This window comes from Varanus komodoensis, unplaced genomic scaffold, assembly GCF_004798865.1.
Source record: "Varanus komodoensis strain SLA01 unplaced genomic scaffold, ASM479886v1 scaffold1266, whole genome shotgun sequence".
Lineage (NCBI taxonomy): Eukaryota > Metazoa > Chordata > Lepidosauria > Squamata > Varanidae > Varanus > Varanus komodoensis.
In genome coordinates this window covers 11,272-15,882 of record NW_025335365.1, presented here as the reverse complement: position 1 = coordinate 15,882, position 4,611 = coordinate 11,272, and the positions used below count along the sequence as shown (strand labels likewise).

The 4,611-nt window shown below is 56.4% G+C and overlaps 1 long non-coding RNA gene across 1 annotated transcript in view; it reads right to left on the bottom strand.

Annotated features, from left to right (window-relative positions):
• Nucleotides 1-205: 205 nt before the first annotated feature.
• Nucleotides 206-4,611, bottom strand: part of LOC123019509 — an 8,411-nt gene continuing 4,005 nt past the window's right edge. Inside the window, exon 3 of the long non-coding RNA XR_006413934.1 lies at nucleotides 206-216. This is a non-coding gene — a long non-coding RNA (uncharacterized LOC123019509). The remainder of the gene's footprint in view (nucleotides 217-4,611) is intronic.

The following is a 4,611-nucleotide window of genomic DNA, read 5'->3' as shown; positions in this document are numbered from 1 at the left end:
CCCTCCGGGAGGAAGGCAAAACCCGGATCGCGGTTCCCCATGGGCGCTCCGATTCCCAGGATTTTGCACAACACCATCTCCCGAAAGACTTTCACCCTAATAGTGGCTTCGTAGACGCCGTACTATTTATGCTGTATGAGCTACTGCTTTCTGTGCGGCTGTTATTCTGGGTTTTTCTCTCTGGTTAGGGCTAATCCTTCCCCCTGCAGGGAAGCGCTTTTCTCCTCTTCTGTCGATGGGTTGTGTAGGAAAGATCAATTCCTTATTTCTCTTTTAGTTTCTCAATGCATAAGGAATATACTCGATGCTTGAACAAAGCAATATTGATTGACCTCTTTGGCCCTCAAAGCCTTTGGAGAACTTCCAGAATCCGGAGGCCGCGGCTGCCGGCGCTCTGGGACACAGAGGCTTTTCCTTTCCGTGCCTTCCCAGCTTTCTGCCACACTTATTATATTTCCTCTGCCCTTGGAGAGCTCTCTCCCCCTTCCTGTTCTTTTGTTTCTGTTGAAAGGGCACGTGGAGCCCTATAATTCTCATGGCCATTCCAATACCCTGCTTGAAAACAAGGCAAAAGCCAAGTCCTCTGCAACCAACCAGAGTTACCGGCCAAAACAGGTGGTTTCTGCAGCGCCATGTGCTGCTCCCTCGCTTTCAGTGCCTTGAATGGAGAGTCCCTTTCGCGCTTCGCAGGGGGGATTTCGCAGCCCGCCTGTCACTGGGGTGCTTCACCTGCACTGGGGCTCAGAAGAACGCTTCTCCCTCCCTTTACCCGGGCAGGAAACACAAACACACCCGATTTGTATGAAGGCAGCTCTGTAGCACAGAAATACACAGACAGGGCCCTCCCCACCACTGGCTGAAACGCCACAGGGACTGGCTTCGCATGACGCATCCTCCCGCCTGGCTTCAGCATGGCTTGGCTTGGATGCCTGGGGGTTGCTTTGATCACCCTTGCTCCAAGGATCACCCTCTTCTCTGAACCCAAACCATGCCTTGGGCTCCCCAGGGAAACCAAGGGGGGGTCTGCTGGGGAAGGAAGGTGCTGGTGGGACTGGCGGTTTCGGGGACAGGGGGGCCTCAGGAGCAGGAGCCTCAAGCAGGAGGCTCTGGAAGCTTCACCCTCCATCTCGGCAGCCTGAGAGCAACGCCAAGGACAGTCCCTGCCCCTCCTGCCCCAAGAGGTGCAAATCTGGGTGAAGGGACTTGGATACAAGATCTGTGTCTGTGCAGTGACAGTGGAGGGGGGTTTCCTCCTGAATCATCGAGAGGCCGAGAGCGGGGAAGAGGGGTGCAAAGTCTCCCAGAGGTGCATTTCCATCATCTGGCCAGAATCAAGACCATGGTCATAAAGCGCGTGACATCATCTACTGGACCAATGCCAGGATCCGTGAATTGGACGTTCCATGTAATTTATGCATCTTCGTATAAATAGAGTTGTCCCTGTCAGGACTGGTTGCATTTCATCCCCATCTCCTAACACATTTTGTTCCTTTCTCTAAACTCTTCATTGTCTCTTGTCTTTTCTGCATCCTTCTGTGCAGCTGTGGGATCCCTCCCCGACTCCGCTTTCCTGGGAGTCCCGCAGCCCAGATGTTGCAGCTGTTCCCGCCCCCCAGGCCCTGGGGCATTTCTCAGCCCCGCAGTGGGCGCCTGTTGGCGGGGGGGGGGGGGAGCAGAACGGCGCTGCATTCCAGCTCTGCTCGCCCTGCGGGTTCGAACAGCACTGGCAGCCTGATCCTGGCTCGGGGGGCGCATCTTCCACCCGCCACTCGCGGGGTTGGCGCTGGCATGGAGCTGCCCACTGCCGCCCCTGGAGCTCTTTCTTGGGCACAGTTGGAGCGCCGATCCCATCAGCTGGTGGGTGACGCTGGGCCTCCCCACAGGCTGGTGCGGCCACAAATTGACCCAAGTCCGCCCCGATTCCGACCCTTGACGACAACACCCCCTTCCTTGATTCAGAATGCTCACTACTCTTCCCAGGCACCGGGGGACTTGGTCCGAGAGCTGCCCGCAGAACTCCCGGTGGGAGTGGCAGCTTTGCCGGAAAATATGCCCAGGCGGCCCTGTGCCTGGGCCAACAGGAGCATGGGGGGGGATGCCAGTCCACCTCCAAGGCAAGGGCCGCCTGGGGCCGGCGGTGGGGCTTTGCATCGTCCTTCCCTCGTCATGCAGAGAGGGGCCGGCCTCTGCTCCAAAGAAATCCGGTGCACTGTCCCTGAGCTGGGTGTGATGCTCTGCTCGTAGGAGGAGCAGCTGGCGCTCCCTGGAAGGAGGCTGCCTGCCGTTTTGGGGTGCGACAGGAGACGCGCCAAGGGGGCTCAGAGCTCTTCCCTTCCGTGCCGTCCGGTTGCACAGGTGGCACTGCCAGAGTGGCTCTGGCTTCGGCTCCCTCCCACCCAGGAGGCTGCATGGTGCTCCCTGGGCTGCCTTGGGAAGCACTCGCAGCTGCTCCAAACGAGCCAGTGAGACGGACGGGTCGAGAACTGGCCGGCGCAATATTGTGGCCATCGGGGCATGGACAGCCTCGCTCTCTTCCTCTTGGAAGCTACCCCAGATAATCCCGTGCAGGTTCAGACAACCTGCGAAGCCACGTGGGCTCACAAGGTGGCTCTGTGTGTCGTGCGGATCCGGGGACAAGAGCTGGACGGGCAGAAGCCGTCTTGGACTCTGCTCTCCCGAAAACGGCTCACACGACATCTTCCTCCAACGTGCTTCAGTGCCCCTTGGGTCAGTGGACGGGGCCAAGCCCCCCTGCCGGAAGAAGCAGCCAGAACCCTGAACGGATCGAAGGAGCAGGAGGGAAGCCCACCCGAGGCATGGGAGGCAGCCGCCCCCCCAGGACCCCTCCAGGAGGGGCAGTGTCACAAAAGAGCCGCGTGGTTGCAGGGGGTGGGGGTGGGTTGCGCACTCCCCGCCGGGTTTCCTTCCCCAGAGGAAGTGAGCTGTCGGTCGGAAGGGTGGGTCCAACGGGGACAGTCGTGCAGGAAGAGCAAGGAAGGGCCCCTGTCCCAAGGCAGCATCCCACACCTGGAAGGAGCACCTGGTGCCATCTTTGCTTTCCTTTTGCTGCCCGGCAGAAACCTTTGCACCTTCTGGACATTTCAGTAGATAACTACTCANGGTTTCTTTCCAATTGAATGCATGGATCCATGGCTGCCTAAGTAGGAACCCCCCATGTTAGTTTCCTTAGGGTTATACAGAATGCACAAAAGGGGAGTGAATAGAATACACAGGAAGGGGATTGGTTTCCTTGATATGGATAGGAAAGTGATTGGACATAGGTCACAGCACCATAACGAAAAGTTACATTTCACTCTAATTAGATGCCTTTGACAGGCCTTCTTAACCAAAGTTGCCTTGAACAGGCTGGCCAAGTTAAGTAAACAAAAAGGTCGCATCTGTGAACTTACAGGGTTAGGGAGGCACTTTAGCAAGCCTGTAACACACGGCGATTGCACTTTGACAGTTACCCACTACCCGAGTGGGGTCCTCTGGTCTCCACCACCGGACACCGAGGCCTCTTTTGAGGTGTTTGAGGCATGGCAGTGGGGTGGGGTGGGGTGGGGTGGTAAGAGCTGCTTTTCTGAGTACAGCTTTCCCTGCTTTTACCATCCCACCAAACTGCCAAGTGTAACATGCCTCTGCGTGTATCTGAGTCAACACAGTCAGGAAAAGCCAGGGCTCGGACCACTGAAGGTGCCCCCCCCCCCCCCGGGGTGTTTAGTCCACAGGGATTGTCATCGTATGAGTACTCTGTATACTACTCCACTCATGACAACAGCCTCTGTTTCCACCATGCCTTACCAAAAATGCTATCCCACCAGTGCATGTATATAACTGTGGTGTTTTTGCTCTGTGACCTCCCTCTGGCTCGCCATTTTTGAGGTACTTTGGGGTGTCGCAATTGGCTCCAGCTTCTAGCGAAGGACAGATTCCTCCTGACCGGGGAGACAGGCCGCCCAGCCCTGCAGCTTCACCTTGAAGGTGCAGACAGCCTGTGCAGGTGAGGGCCGTTTGGATGAACACAGAAGCACAAGAGCAGAGCGACTCCGAAGGGACCCCCTGGGGCAACCAGCCTGACCCCCGGCTCCAGCCAGCTCTGTTCATGACATGCCTGAGAAATACTAGAATAATTGTTGGCAAGCTCTGCCAGTAACAGCCTCAGTGGGAGAACCAAGGAAGCAACCCTCCCAAGCCACTTTGACCAGAATGAAATGTAGAGCAGCTCGTAAAGCATGGAGCTTTTAAACGTGATGCGCCAAAGAAACGGTTTTGTCTTCCTCAAGTGTTGCAAACCCCGTCCTGGCTCGCCAGCAGTGCAATGTCTAGCAATTTTGTGTGGCAAGTTGCTGTGGTTGGGCTTTGTATGTCTGAAACGGCATCAGCTGCTTCACTACAAACTCTGGGTGCAGATACAGCACTCTAATGCCATGGTGAGCTGGGAAAACTCCAAATGGTGGAAAATGGCACAGAGAAATGAATACCCCACCCCTCTCTTTGACAAGGTCTTCCACCACTGTTTGAACTACTTCTCTGCAGGTAGGGCAAGCACCCCTGGGGAATTCTGTAATAATTCAGAGATTGGGGGCAAGGTATCCAGTGCCCTATCCT